Source organism: Mustela lutreola, chromosome 10, assembly GCF_030435805.1.
Source record: "Mustela lutreola isolate mMusLut2 chromosome 10, mMusLut2.pri, whole genome shotgun sequence".
Taxonomy (NCBI): Eukaryota; Metazoa; Chordata; class Mammalia; order Carnivora; family Mustelidae; genus Mustela; species Mustela lutreola.
Window position 1 is genome coordinate 43,660,955 of NC_081299.1, and position 15,435 is coordinate 43,676,389.

Below are 15,435 nucleotides of genomic sequence, written 5' to 3' on the forward strand. Positions count from 1 at the left end.
CAAGGAGGCAACTGTGATGATTGAATGAGGTCGTGTGTTTGCAGTGCTTAGTAAAATGCTAGCCTTTGCATGAGTGCTCAACGACCATAAACTACCTTTATAATTATGATTTTGCTCTAATGCTGGGCTGTGAGTATCCTGCTTCATTTGATGGAGGCCCAATAAATATTGCTGAGTGAAAGAAAATGAACAAATGAACAAGTGAGCAGTGACACAGAGCAAGACAAGAGTCACTATGTTACTCATAGACTCTTTGTGTTTAGCTGAAGAACTTTCTTGAGGTAGTGAGCCTCCCAAGTTTGGAGGTGTGCAAACTCTGGAGGTAGAGATAATCAACTGATGGTGTTGAAACAAAGTGCAGCAAAGCAGTGGCATGGAGCAGGGGGAGTTGGTTAAACTTTCTGAGACCTTTCCAGCTCCAAGAGTCTGCAGTTCTCTGACCCTAGGAGTCATAGGAAGAGAAAATAGAAAATCCTTTGCGGGTACCTGGATGGCTCAGCGGGGTGAAACCTCTGCCTTCCGCTCAGGTAGTGATCTCAGGGTCCTGGGATCGAGCCCCATATCAAGCCCCACATCGAGCTCCACATCGAGCTCTGCTCAGCGGGGACCCTGCTTCCCCCTTTCTCTCTCTGCCCTCTTCTCTGCCTACTTGTGATCTCTCTCTCTGTCAAATAAATAAATAAATAAATAAATCTTAAAAAAAAAAAAAAGAAAGAAAAAATCCTTTGGCTTAGGTTTGGAAGAAGATCTACACAGGGCAGATCTCCACATAGACTCACAGTATTTTGGTTCAGCTTTTAAATACCACCCAGTTGGCCAGCCTCATTTACAGAGAAGCAAATGAAGCCCAGAGAGGGGAAGACACTAGTCCAAAGTCACATGGACAGGCCAGAGCCCCGTGGTCCTAAGTCCCAGCCTGCTTAGGCCTCTACATGCGTCAGGGCTCAGAAGAAAATACACAAAAAATTTTTCTTAAAGGAGAAAATGGGGCATCTGTGCAGTTCAGTTGGTCAAGTGTCCAACTCTTGATTTTGGCTCTGGTCATGATCTCAGAGTGGTGAGATCGAGCCCTGTGTCGGGTTCTATGCTCGGCAGGGAGTCTGCCCGAGATTTTCTCCCTCTCCCTCTGCCCCACCCTCCTCTGCTCACTCTCTCTCTCTCGCTCTCTCAAATAAATACATCTCTTTAAAATAAGAGAAGAAGATGTTTTCCTCTTACAAATTCTACAAAATGACTTCTCTCCATACCTTTGCAGAATCAGACGCACATCACAGCAATAGGTCAGTGGGCTGGCAAGGATCCTGGCTCGAAGTAGGGAGGGGGCATCACGTGAGATCCTCACCAGACAAGACCTGGGGTGGGAGTGGAGAGAGGAGCATGTCTTTACCTTCTGGGGACTACTGGGACAGAGAGAACAGATGTGGTTAGTGTGGCCCAGAGCAGAGCAGGGACCTCTGGGAATAGCTACAAGGAGTGAGCTCCCAGAACTTTCCAGCAGAGTGATCCATGGTGGGAGTGAGCTCCTCAGTCCCTCTGGGGGCACAGCAAGGGCTTTGGAAAGGGACTTTGTTTCCAGGTGAGGGAGAGGAACGAAGACAGTCTCTGAGGTTCCTTTCCCAAGCCAAAAGATTTCAGGATCTTTTTTTTTTTTTTTTTTAAGATTTTATGTATTTGATAGAGATCACAAGTAGGCAGAGAGGCAGGCAGAGAGAGAGAGAGAGAGGAGGAAGCAGGCTCCCTGCTGAGCAGAGAGCCCAATGCGGGGCTAGATCTCAGGACCCTGAGATCAGGACCTGAGCCGAAGGCAGAGGTTTAAGCCATTGAGCCACCCAGGTGCCCCAAGATTTCAGGATCTTAAGGTTGGAAAAAGTCAAATTCATCTGGTTTAATGTCCCCCACAGGGCGCTGGAAGCATTGCTACAACACCCAGTTGACAGCCGAGATTTATCTGGAGCCCTCCCACCTGGACCCCTCCTGGGGCCTCCCACTGCTCTCCCCATCCCCTCCCCTGCCCCACCTAGAAGCCAGGGTAGCAGTAATGGGGAATTACCAGATCACACTCCCCTTAAGGCCCTCTGGGGTCTTGGTTCACAGGCCCTTCTGGTCTGGCCTTCACCTGCTCTCTGACCACTGTCCTGGAAGTGTCCTTCATTCCACCACACGAGGCTGGCCTTCTTTCTGTGCCTTAGACAAGCTAAGCTCATTTCTGCCTCAGGGATTTTCACTTGCTGTTGCTCTATCTGGAATGTTCTTCCTGCAAAATCATACCACACCTCCTCAGTGCTGAGGGGTACCACCTAGGCTCCCCTTTAGGGCAGAGGTGCTCACTCCCCCGTCTGCTCTCAGTTGAGACTCTGTTGGAATGTCTCCTCTGAAGAGAGCCAGCCTGCCCAAAGTCTTGCCCCATCCAGCGAGCAGCTAGCTACCCAGTGGCGGCTCAGTGTGAGGGCACAAAGGCCGGGCTTGTTGCCTGGAACTGGGACAGCTTGGAGAGGCTCTCCTTGCTCCTAGATTTCCGGGGGTCAGCAGAGGCTTTTGTTGTGACTTGAGTGCACAGTCCTCCCTCCTTTACTCTGCCCTGCTTCTCTCACTCACTCACCTCTTCCTGCCTACGGCTCTCCATCTTAGCATCTGCTTCTGGAAGGTGGACTGAGGTAGCCTGGTGGGTATCTTCATCTGAGTCTCTGCTCAGACGTTACCCTCCTCAGCCTCCTCCTAGCTCACCGTGGGGCATGTCGCCCCATCTTTCTGTCCCTGTATCCTATTCTGTATGTATCAACTTTTGAAACTACCTCTTATTTTTCTTTGTTTCATTCCCCTGCTGTCTCTCTCCCAGATGAGAGTTACCATCAGTTTCACAAAAGCTGCTGCCTTGTCTTCCCTGTGCCCCAGGGCCAATGCCAGGGCCTGGTGCAAAACTGATGCCCAGCAAATATTTGCGGACCCCACCGATGTGGGTGAGGGAGTGAGCAGGTGATGGAGTGAAGCATGGCAGGAGCTTTGCCTGTATCTGCCTTTCCTGCTCTCCCCAGCCCCGCCCTATCCCCAGAGCCCCCTAGCCAGGCTGCGGGGCCCCTCCCCCATGTGACCCCGGCTGAGCTGGGGCCTCCTGGGAGGATGGAGCCTGCAGCCGCCTTGGCTGCCTGCCCTGTATTGATCAAAGCTGGGAGGCCTGCTGGCTGAGGTCTGTCCCAGCCCGTGGGGGCGGGGGGGGGGGGGGGGGAGTGGGAGGGGGATTCTGGCTGAGATTCATGCAGGGCTTGCCTGGGGCAGCGTGGTGCTGGCTAAAGATCCATCTGCTTTGGGGGCTGACAGCACCCCTTCCCCACACCTCTCAGGGAGGCCAGACCAGCTAGCTCCAGGAGGATGGCTGGGCAGGAGGGTGTGGGGATTGAGGCTGGGCTGGGGCTTGGACACTGGACTCTCCCAGCCGCTTGGTAAGCCCTGCTTTTGATGCCTACCGCTGTTTATGGAGATCCTACCGGGCTCCCTCTCCTGGGGCCATGGAGTGGACAAGCGGCTCTATACAGTCCTGTCTTGTGCCCCTCTGTGTGCAGCACCTTGCAGGACCCAGGGATGAGGTTCTCAGTGGTCTGGTGGGAATTGCACTGGTCACAGCTCACCATGATCCAGGGCAAAGCCAAGGAAATGGAGAGGGAAGGCAGGCAGCCAGCGGAGGGAGCCTAAGAATTGCTCCCTTCCTTCAGAGGTCTGACTCAAGAACTAATAATCATGGGGCAGTTGGGTGGCTCAGTTGGTTAAGTGTCTGCCTTTGGCTCAGGTCATGATCCTGGGGTCCTGGGATCGAGCCCCGTGTCGGGCTCCCTGCTCCTTGGGGAGCCTGCTTATTCCTCTCCCTCTGTTGCTTCCCCTTTTTGTGTTCTCTCTCTCTCTGTGTCAAATAAATAGATAAATCTTAAAAAAAAAAAAAATGAATAATCAGGGTAATTCCTATTTGGCCACAAAAGGTCCTTGGTCTAGAAAGGAGAAGCAACCGGCCCAAGGTCACAGGGCTATCAGCAGTTAAGCTGGGGCTGGAGCCCAGTCTCCCATCCGGCAGGTGGACTCAGAGAGCAGGGTGCCCAGGATCCTCAGCACTCTGCATGCAGGTACTGAGCACCTCCTCTGGGCGAGGCCAGGTGATGGGTGCCAGAGATAATATGGGGGGGGCAGGGACCCACCCTGACCTCTGGTGCTCACAGCCTGGGAGAGAACATGCATGCACTCATGTGTACACACACACACAACAGTAATCCACACTGGTCCGGTGAGGGGGGAATGCAGAGCTGGGAAACCACAAGGCAGAGGAAGTGACCGCATCGGAGACATGCTGGGAAGACCCTCGGGAGGAAGTACTCTCTGAACCAGGTCCTGGATGATTTTGAAAAAGCAGGGACATGGGAAAGAGGCAGAATAGTCCAAGACTAGGCACAGCATAAAGAAGGCACTCAGGCTGCCATCCTCCAGGCCTCCAGACTCTGGCCTCCCTGCCCTTCTGCCCAGAAACCACCGCAGTGTGAGAGCAAGGGCTCTGAAACATGACTGGGATCATGTGACTCTCCTGCTCAAAGCCATCAGTGGTTCCCCACTGCCCTCTGGCTAGGGTCCTGTCATCACAGAGCTTGAATGTGAGAGGTCAGGCATTCCGTGTCCACCCATGCCCATTGTAGAGAGAAGAAAACTGAGGCCCAGAGATCATACAGTGAGTAGCAGGCTACTCTGTAACTAAAGTAGGGGCCTTCCGAGCCCTGAACCGGACTCTCTTTCCAGACACTACATCCTCTGTCCTCCCCTGAATGCCCAGCGAGTATTTAAGGAACATCCTGAGTCTCAGAATAGCAAAGCTGGAAGGGACCCCCATTCTACAGATGAGCACACCAAGGTCAGGAACACAGGCCAGCTTTGCAGTTCCTAAAATGCTTGCACAAAGATTCTTATTTAACTCTCACAACTGTGGGAAGTAGGCAGGGTAAAAGTTATCAGGCCCATTTGATAGATGAGGAAACTGAGGGCCCAAGAACAGAGTGATGGGTCACGGTCCCCTGGTGGCTTCCTTCCTTCACCCTTCACACATACACTGCACGTGGGCTCTGTGACAGGCCCTGGGCGGGGTGCAAGCAAGGGGCAAAACCATCCTGTGCGCGGGGTGCTCGCAGTGTCCTTGGCAATTCGGAGAAGCTGGAGCTGCAGTGAACCCCAGCATGGGAACCCCAGGGGATGGGAAGCCCAGGGTGAGACTTTAGGGGGTGATAGTTCAGGGGAGTTCAGTGTGGGAGCTGTGGAGGGAGGGAGCTCCAGGCAGGGCCTTGGCCCGTTTCAGGCTTCCTGCCTGGCCTTCTTACCGGAGCTCCTTCCTGGAGGATTTAAGACTATGTTGAGCAGTTGTTTTAAATTTCCGGGCAGGGGGCTGCAAAGGAGGGGGGTGTGCAGGCCGTCTGGGGTGTGGGCTGCTATTTACCAGGGCCCTTTGTGGGACGAAGCTCTCCAGGCTGGAGGCTCCCACAATTGCTTGCAGCTGGGCTGTCAGCCAGCCGGGGGAGTTGAGGGTAGGTTGGGAATGGTGGGGAGGGGGGAGGCGCGGGCCAGAGAGGAGGCCAGGGGCCTGCAGGGTCCCATCCAGCCTCCGTGATGGCCTCTGCCTCCTTGGGTGGCAGCTCTTGGTGGGGTCCCAGACCTGGCTGAGGGTTCTTGCGCACAAATGTATCTATAAGCTGGGAATCCATCCGGCTGGACATTTCTGAGCTTTATGGCCTTGATGCACTTAATCTTTCATTTCCTCTCCCCTGCTTCATCTCCCCGCTCACTTCCCCTCTTTCCCGAGAGAGGAATTGCTCTGCTCCCCCCGCCCCCATGGTGTGGGGAGGCTCCCTGGCCCCTTTGTCAGAAGCTACCTGTGTGCACAGCTGTCCCGGATCCCTCCCTCTCAGTCCGGGCCACCGTTCACTCCCCTTCCGATGACAGTAGCGGATAAACAGGCCTGGCAGAAACCCCTGTTTTCCTCAGCACCCACAGGATCGGCTCCTTAGCCTGAGAGCCAACAGCCTTCAGCCTCCTCTGTCTGCTCCCCTCAGGGATAGCCCACACTCCAGCCCCAGCCTAAGGAACCAAGGCACCTGTGTGGCTGCTCTCTCCCTTGCTCACGTGCCCCCCCCCACCCTCCCTGCCCAGAGTATCTGCTGTCCATCTTTCCCCCTTGGCTCAGGCATCTCTCCCAGGGCAGGTCAGGGCCTGTCCTCTGTACGCCTGCAGCCTTATTTTCGGTGAAAGGAGAACACTATTTGGTCTTGTTTGTCTTACAAGCTTCCTGATAGACCAAGGGGAGTAAAGGGCTTTGGAGGTTGTCTAGGACTGTATCAGTTCGAGGGTAGGGAGGTTAGATTCATTTGGGGGGATCCTACTCTCACAGAAACGTATTTTACCTTCAGAGTCATTTTGTGCTCCTTCTTGATGGGGTCCTAAAGCCAGATTCTGGGAGCCTGGCTTGTCTGTGGTATCCCAGCGCCTGCCTAGGGTCTGGCTCAGGAAATCTCAGAGGAGAGACTCCCCAGGTTCTTTCCCTTCATCTTATACCGAGGAGACCAAGGCCCAGAGAGGGAAAGGAACTCACCCAAGGTCATACAAGAAATCAGGGCAGAGTTGGGACCAGTTTCTCGAACATTTACTAAAAACCTATTTAGTTTTAAAGAGCCCCTGGCTGGGAGCCAGGAGAAGAGTAGGTTTGAGCCCTAACTTAGTCCCTACCCCAAACTCAAACAAGTCCTCTGAATGCAGTCCTCTTTTCGCGGCTCTGGCATCCTCCCCTTTCCCCTCCCCCACCAGGTTTCCTTCCGGCCAATTCTGATGGTGGGGGTTGGGACTCTCCTTTGAGGCCCCTCCCATCTGTGCGCTCTCTCCTCCAGTGCCACGCTCAGAGAGCTGGGTCAGGCCTTGGGGGAAGGTGGCTGGTCCCAACTGAAAGGCCTCGTGGGTCCCATACAGGGAGAATGAGCCTGCATAGGACAAAGATGTCGAATGCCCTTTTGTTTTGGGGATGGGGTGGGAACAGAGCCCTGGACCAGCATGGGGAAGAATGGAGCAGGATGGGTATGTCTGGGCAAGGATGGTAGGATGGGGTGAGGGTGTGCTCTCAGGGGGTTCAAAATGGTGAAAGGTCAGACATGAGTCTCTAGTGCTTTGGCCTCGTTGTGGGGGATGGGGGGGAGGGGAGCCACCTCCCTGGTCCCATAGCAAGGTGGTGGGAACCTTGTAGGCCAGGGTCCCTAGATCCCTATACTGTCACTAGGCTTTCTCAGCGTGTTTCTCCCCACTACACGGCACCAGCAGTGGAGACCTCCCAATCTTCAGCGAAACCCCAGGGAGATGGCCTGATCACCCCCATTTCGCAGGCATGGGAAATGACTGGTCTCTAGCTAGTCCACTCGGGAAAAGCAGAACCAGAATAGGAAATCTAGCCCAGCTCTAAGCTAGGGCACTTACCACTTTTCCCTTGAGGGCAGAGGTCCGCTCTGGCCAGATTTTAATTGGACAAAGGGCTCTTCAGAAAGGTGAGGCAACTTGCCTCAGGCCACCCAGCCTGTTTGGGACAGGGACTGGCCAGGCCAGCCCTCCTGCCTGCTCTAACTGGCTTTAGCCCTGAATGACCTTCTCTAGGACCCAAAGCCCCGGACAGGGGAGACGCTCTTCTTCCTCCAGGGTCAGTTTAAGCTCCCAGATTTCACCTGGGAGCCCTAGAGTAAGGAGGAGGAGTAGGGGAGCTGGCTCCTTATCAGTTGTGTGGTGCCTGTCAGAAGAGCTCTGCTCTTGGAGAGTGAGTCTGCTCCTGTATAAATAGGTTCTGCCTTGTGGGGTCACTCGGGGGGATCTCTAGGAGACAAGGGAGGCAAAGGTGAGCCGTACTGACCGGGTCTCCACAGGCGGATTCCCTTCTTCCCTCCTCCTCTCCTTCTCCCTGCCTCCCTCCCCTTAGCTCTTTGGCCTTGAGGTCAGATGAGGCCTGATTAATGGTCAGGGAAGCTAGTTCAGCAGGGCCCCAAAACACAGGCAGGGAGTATGAGAGGGTAGGAGGAGGCAGGAGAGGGGACAGGGCAGAGCCTGAGGAGGAGACAGAAGTGGAGTGAGAGAGCTGGTCTCCAGATTTCTGTTCAGAGGCAGGAATTCATTTCTGGGGGCTCATAGCACTTGAGTTACCCACTGTCATCTTACCCTCAAGAACCCTGGGCTACCTGTTCTAGAAGGAAGGAACTACCCCCTGCTCTTTACTCCAAATTGTTCAGATGAGACCACAATGGGGCCTTGGGAAGGCAGTGACCTGGCACCAGGAGAGCCTGCTGGAATTTCCCCATCTTGTGGGCCCACTGGTTAAAAGGGGGTTGGAACTGAACCAGGGGTGGTGGAAGAACTTGTTTTGAAGCCAAGGAGCACTCGGTGCCCCCCCCAAGCCCCGAAAGCTGCATGTTTACTTGGGGGAGCCCTAGGGGTCTGGAGGAGATTATGGGAGCTCTCAGGCTGGAGAGTCCCCCATGGTGGGGTCTCTTGGACCTGGGTCTCCGGGGTCTGCTCCACCTACACCCACATGCTCCCCACCTTGCACTCAGGCAGAACCCTTAACCCCCTTGATGGAGTGAGGTGGGGGCTGACTTCAGGTTGTCCCTCTCTCTCGGGCTGAATGGTTTCCTTGCAGAAGATGCTCAGGCCCTTTAAAAAGAAATAAATAAATAAATTCAAGACCAGATTTAAAGTCTTGCCTGAATGCTCCCAGCCTGGCTTCTCCCTCCCTCCTCCCCCTGGAGCTCTTACAGCCCCCACTGCCTGAGCACCCCCACCCCCAGGGCCATGCAGCCTTCCAGTTGAGTGGGAAGAGCAGGCAGGAATATTGTGTTTTGGAGGGCCTCCTGTGTGCTGTGCTGTGTCGCTTACCTTCCTGACTTACTTCATCGAAGCCTTCCCAACCTGCTCAGGTCCTTACAGCAGGCCCTGTCATTCCCACTTGTCCAGAACCTGGCGGAAGAGAAAGGCTGGGCTGAGGGAGGGTAGGGAACTTTTCTGGGGCTGCATAGGGGCAGAGCTCAGGACATGTCCTCAGTCTTCCAAGTGGAGCTCCAAGTTCTCGCCTGTGCCACCCTGCCCAGGATCTCCAGCATCAGAGGGCAGTGTCAGGCTGAAATGGGCAGACATCAGAGCCGAAAGCAGACTCAGAGACCATTTCATATGGCCCTTTCTCATACCGTTGGAGGCTGTGACCTGGAGGAGGCAATGGACTCTCTCAGGGTTCCACAGCAAATCATTCCAGGTGCCATGCAAGGTGCTAGGCGCTAGGGAACACAGAGCACAAAAATGACAAGATGCTGGTCTCATGGAGCTCTTACTGATGGAACCCAGCAGAGCCTTTGGGGTTCCCATAAGGGAAGTATGGTGGCCTCTCATGATACAGAGCAGCCCCTCACCCAGAAGGTTTCCTGGACGAGGTGGTTTCTGAGAATGGAATGGTCACTGGTAACAGGCAGAGAAGGAGTGCTCCAAGAGCTGGAGTGTTGTTCTCCATTCTCCCCCCCTCACGGAACCACTGGAGGGAATTACCAGCTTAGAGTTACCAGGTAAAATACAAGATGTCCAGTAAATTTAAGTTTCAGATAAACAAACAAACAAACAATTACTTAGGATAAGTATGTCCCATGCAACATTTAGGATATACTTGTACTAAAAAATGATTCATTGTTGGGGCACCTGGTTGGCTCAGTCTGGTAAGCATCTGCCTTTGGCTCCAGTCATGATCCTGGGGTTCTGGGATCCAGCCCTGCATCGCATCGGGCTCCCTGCTCAGCGGGAAGCTGCTTCTCCCTCTCCCTCTGGCTGCTGCTCCCCCTGCTTGTGCTCTCTCTCTCTCTTTCAGATAAATAAATAAAATCTTTAAAAAAAAATTATTCATTGCTTATCTGAAATTAAAATTCAACGGAGAGTCCTGTATATTTTATTTGCCACATCTGGCAACTTAACCAGGCTGTGCCCTGGGGAGATGGGGTGGGAGGGTCTGAGGCTGGAGGCCGGGGGGCACCAGGGCAAGAAGGTGGAGACTCAGGAGTTAAGAGGAGGAAGGAAGAGGCAAGGCTAACCCCCTGCCATCTGAGCAATCAAGTCGGGGCATGGAGGTGGCACTCCCAGGGAGGATGGTGGGAGTCAGGGAGCATGGTGAGTTTAGTTACTGACAGTTATGGCTGAGACTCTCAGGGCCCTCCTAATGGAAATGTCCAGGTGGCATCATGGCTAAGGTGCCACTGGCAGATTCCAGTGGAGAGAAGAGAAGGGGCTGACATGGACCAGTGGCTCCCCTCGTGTACCCCCACCACAGGGCTCAGTTGTGACTCAGGGCTCAGGAAGGGGCTGGGGGTGGGGGAACCCGACGCAACTGGTTCTGGTCCCTGGCAGTACCACCCCAGGTCTACCTCTGCTAGGCTCAGAGGACTGGAATTTGACTTTATCTTCCCAAAGGTCACCTTGCCCACAGCCCTGCCCTGGGGGGGTGGGGGGACGACATTCCCCACATTCCCTCCCAGGAGGTGGCTTGTCCCAGTTCCCAACCATCCTCAGCTCCTCTTGGCAGGCCTTACTGAAGGCCTACTACGCATCCCTGGGGTCTGGGCTTGGGGGTCTGACCAGCCTATGTTTGAATTCTGACTTTGCCTCCCACCATCTGGGCGATCCTGGGAGCAGTGACCTCTCCTTCTTGAGCCAACCTGTCCCTGTCCTCACTCGTAAATGGGGGATCGTTCTGACAGGACTGTTAGGTGACCACGTCTTTATATTTTTATTTTCATTTTTTAAAGTTTTTATTTATTTGTTTGACAGAGAGAGACACAGCGAGAGAGGGAACCCAAGAGAGAGAGGGAGTGGGAGAGGGAGAAGCAGGCTTCCCGCAGAGCAGGCAGCCTGATGTGGGGCTCCTTCCCAGGACCCCGGGATCATGACCTGAATGGAAGGCAGACGCCCAAGGACTGAGGCACCCAGGAGCCCTGGTCATGTCTTTTAAAGCATCACCTCAGCCCTTGTCTTTCAGCAGTGTTCTTAATACTGACTCCATCTTTGCCTTGAGCCTCAGTGTCCTTGTATTAAAGAATAATGTAGGGGAGCCTGGGTGGCTCAGTGGGTTAAGCATCTGCCTTCGGCTCTGGTTATGATCTCAGGGTCCTGGGATCAAGGCTCTTGCAAGGCCCAGGAGGGGCTCCCTGCTCAGAGGGAAGTCTGCCCCTCCTCCTGCCCTTCCCCTGCTCAGGCTTTCTCTCTCTCTCTCCCTCTCAAATAAATAAATAAAATCTTTAAAAAAAGAAAAAGAATGATGTAACCTGTCATGTCAAACCAGGGATGGGCATGAATGGACTGTGATGGCCCACAAGGTAGCTGTATGGGAGGCCCCAGAACCCCATACTTCTCAAGTCCAGCAGAGGCTGGAAACAAAGTCTGAGGTGACCTTGGCCAGGGTCAGGCAGGGAGCAGGCAGATGGAGGCTGCAGGCTCCATGGTGTGGCTGCCGGGAAGTGATAGGCTGGCCAGAGGGCCTGGTGGCAAAGGCTGAAAACAGAGGCAGGGAAGCCCACAGACCTGGGCAGCCAGACCTCTGCTCTGGCTCTGTTATCTCGGGGTCCCCTATGCCTGCTTCCAGTCCCACCCCTCCTCCCAGGTGTGGGATACACGGGGCCAAGGGGACAGCCAACTGGAGCCCAAGTTTATCATTCTAGATTGTACTCCAAGGGCCTGGTATCTGGAATTCCCTGCCCAAAGGGCTCTGAGACCACTCCCAAGACCTGGGTCTATTCTCCGGGGGCTCTGCTGCAACCTTAGGCCTGCAGGATGGACAAGGAAGGAGCTTGGACATGGGGCCTGCACACAAGGACTTTTGGAGAGAAGGAAGAGCTGGCAAGGGGATTGCCATTTGAACTCTTGCCCCAGGGTGCAAATATGAGGGGTGGGCCACCCCATAGAAGGACCAGGGTCAGAGGAGTCCCAGCACAGTAGTTGGAGGCTTTAGTTCAATGATGGGCCAATTTTACCTGCAGATTCTCAGACCCACTCGTGGAAATTCATATTCTTGGGCTTTGGAGAAGATTCTAGAATTTGCATATTTAATAAGGATGGCCAGAGACCATGACCTTTTACTTTTAATTTAATTCTTATTGTTTAAGATTTTTATTTTATTTATTTTTTAGAAGATTTTATTTATTTATTTGCGAGAAAGAGAGAGTGAGAGAGAGAGCATGAACAGTGGGAGGGGTAGAAGGAGGAGCAGACTCCCTGCTGAGCAGGGAACCCAACTCAGGACTTTATCTCAGGACCCCAGGACTGTGACCTGAGCCGAAGGCAGACACTTAACTGAATGAGCCACCCAGGTGCCCCTTAAGATTCTGTTTTTAAGTAATCTCCACATGCAATGTGGGGCTTGAACACCTAGCCCTGAGATCAAGATTTGCATGCTCCACTGACTGAGCCAGCTAGGTGACCCCCATTTAATTCTTACAATAACCCTACAAGGTAGGTAGCTGGAAGGAAACTGAGGCATGGTGAGAAGTCTTGGTGAAGGGACGCCTTGGTGGCTCAGTGGTTAAGCATCTGCCTTCGGCTCAGGTCAGGGTCCCAGGGTCCTGGGATCGAGCCCAGCATTGGGCTCCCTGCTCAGCAGGAAGCCTGCTTCTCCCTCTCTCGTCCCTCTCTGCTGAAGTTCCTCTCTTGCTGTGTCTCTCTCTTTGTCAAAATAAATAAATAAAATCTTAAAAAAAAAAAAACAACCCCAAAAAACAAAACCTAAGACTTGCCTAAGCCCTCCCAGCTGGCAATGGACAGAGCTAGTACTGGTCAGCACTTGCACTCTCCTGCCTGTCCCTCATCCCTGAACTCCAAAACCTCAGTGATAAAGGCACATAGACAATTTGGGTTAGAAGTCATTTGGACATATTCTACTTGGTTCCAGGAAAACAAAGCTTAGAATCCAATTGTGAAGCATAAATCCTCTTCTCTGGTCTGGTGAGGCCCCCACCCTCTGCTGACTCTGGGGCAGCTCTCAGACCCTGGCAAGATCTGTTAGCCTCCAGGCATCCATGTTCCCAGGGCTATCTCTCCAGCCCAGGTCTCCAGGTCTCTTGGCTCCAAACTCAAGTGTTCTCAAGCAGGAGCACCTCCCATCCCCAGACCTGCCCCTCTTCTGGCCCTGCCACACTCTCAGTGCTCAAGTCTGAGCGTCTGTGCCCATCCTCAGCTCCCCCTCCAGCTACTTCCAGCCCATAGGTCACCTTTCTGCCAGGTCTCCTTCCTTAATAGCCATGAATCTGTCCCCATCTCCCACTGACCTTGCATCTCCCTCATTCGGGTTCAGGCTTCAGCATCTCCCAAAAAGACCACCGGATCCTCCAAGTCACTGCATATATGGCATCTAGAATGATCTCTAGAAAAACAAGGGACAGGTCATGCCTCTGTTCACAACTCTACAGTGGCTCCTGTCTCAGTGCCCTTTGACTAAAAGCCAAGTTTTTCTCTACTCTCCAGGAACACTGAGGGGCTTTGAAAGTCTCCCTTACACCCGCCCCTTCCCCTCCCCTGCGTTATTTTTTCACCTCTACGTCTATGTCTTCACTGCTGCTGTTCCCTCTTCCCTTGGGTTTCCTGGCTAACAGCTACTTCCTCAGATTCCAGCAGCACCGCCTCCTGCAGGAAGCCACCCCTGCTGCACCCAGGCTGGGTCAGGACCCCTGCTGGGGCTGCCAAGGCTCTCTTGCAGCACCTGCCACCTGCACTCAAAATAATAGCTGATATTTATTGAGTGTTGACTCCATGTATTTTTCTATATTGACCCACTTAACCTTCACAAGCACCCTATGAGACAGGTTCTATGATCATCTCCAATTTCAGGTGGGTAAAAGGTTAAGTAAATTGCCCCCACACTACCTGGGGATCTGCAACCACAGTGGCTGGCTCCAGAAAGCTGACCTCTAATCCTGAGATGCCGCCTGCTGCTGTATTGGGTGCGTCTGCGGGGGGGGGGGGGAGGCAGTGGCAGGGACGGGGATGGGGTTTGTGTGGCACATCCTGGATGGTCCTTCTAGGGCGGCTTCTGCCCCATCAGGATGAACACAGCGGCTAGCCCAGGTGCCGGCATGGGTAGACGCCTGACGCCTGGCGCTTCTGCCCTAGTCTCAGACCTCTGCGGGGCTGTAAGGGCCCCCGGCGACCGGGGCGTCGGGCGGCCCAGCTGGGGCGGGCTTGGGGCCAGATGGGCTGTACCGCGGCAGCGAGGCCAGTGTGGCCGACCGGGGCCGTGCGTTGCCATGGGGACGGGGGGCGGCAGTCCCGCCCCGGTGGGCGGGGGAGCAGGTGGCGGGACGGTGCGCCGGCTGGGGGAGGGGCCGGAAGGGGCCCACGGGGGCCAGGGGGCCGTGGCTGGAGGGGCGCGCCCCGGGCTTCTCCTCCTCCTCCCTACCTCCCCGCTCCCGCTGCTCCCTTGGCGATTCAGGCTCTCCCTCGGAGCTTCAAGTTAGGGCCCCGTCCTGGCCTCGGCTTCCCATCCCTGTACATCTGGGGCATATAACTTCCTTTGCTCTCTCCCTCCTAGACTCAGTTTCCCCGACTGTGGAAAGGAGGAGTTGGGCTAGGAGATTCTTTCTTTCTTTCTTCCTTCCTTTCTTTCTTTCTTTCTCTCTCTCTCTTTCTTTCTTTCAAGATTTTCTTTATTTGACAAAGATCACAAGTAGGCAGAGTAGCAGGCAGAAGTGGGTGGGAGGAGCGGACTCCCTGCTGAGCAGAGAGAGCCCGATGGGGGGCTGGATCCCAGGATCATGACCCCAGCGGAAGGCAGAGGCTTTACCCCACTGAGCCACCCAGGGACCCCAGGCCGGGAGATTTTCATGCACGCTTCAGCGCACATAGTTTTTATGGCTCTGGGATAGGCCCAGGAGGATTCAGGGTTGGGTAATTTCTCATCCTCTTCTTAGATGTAGGTGAGGTTAGTTCGCATCAAATGACGCCCTTCCTAGGTCCCAGATGAGGGGAATGTCGGAAATAGACGAGCTGGCAGAGCTGCATCCCCCCTCCCCCCTTCCCACCCCTCTATCCCCAATCCCCCCACCCCCTACCTGCCCACCGTGAACCCAAGCGTCCCCATTATACAGAGCAGGCAACGGAAGCCCAGAGAGGGTGAGGAACCTGTTAGGGTTACACAGCGAGTGGCAGGCAGAGGCAGGGCGGTGAGAAACTAGGTCTTAGCTTCCCAGTGCTCCACCCATCACCTGCTGCTTTGGAGCCCAAACCCCTGTCAGGGTGGGGGGAGGGGCAAGGTGCTGTGTGGGGGGGTAAACAAAGGTCCCCACTCTGTGCTCTGCCAGCGCCAGCTGCCAAGATGGCGGGAAGGCTGCCTGTGAGCGCCGACCTGAGGTGCGCGCTCCTTGTGTGCAGCAGAGA

General features: G+C 54.5%; 1 long non-coding RNA gene across 4 annotated transcripts in view; it reads right to left on the reverse strand.

The window, feature by feature from the left end:
• LOC131810134 (uncharacterized) overlaps positions 1–14,279 on the reverse strand; it is a 52,006-nt gene extending 37,727 nt beyond the window's left edge. For 3 of the 4 annotated variants that reach the window (XR_009345431.1, XR_009345429.1, XR_009345430.1), the window contains exons 1-5: positions 13,596–13,653; positions 13,332–13,426; positions 8,917–8,997; positions 8,584–8,694; positions 1,248–1,352 (exon numbers count right to left, since the gene is read on the reverse strand). This is a non-coding gene — a long non-coding RNA (uncharacterized LOC131810134). Of the gene's footprint in view, positions 1–1,247; positions 1,353–8,583; positions 8,695–8,916; positions 8,998–13,331; positions 13,427–13,595; positions 13,654–13,926 lie in introns of those variants that run through there. The other variant, XR_009345432.1, reaches the window with a different exon arrangement.
• Positions 14,280–15,435: the final 1,156 nt, after the last annotated feature.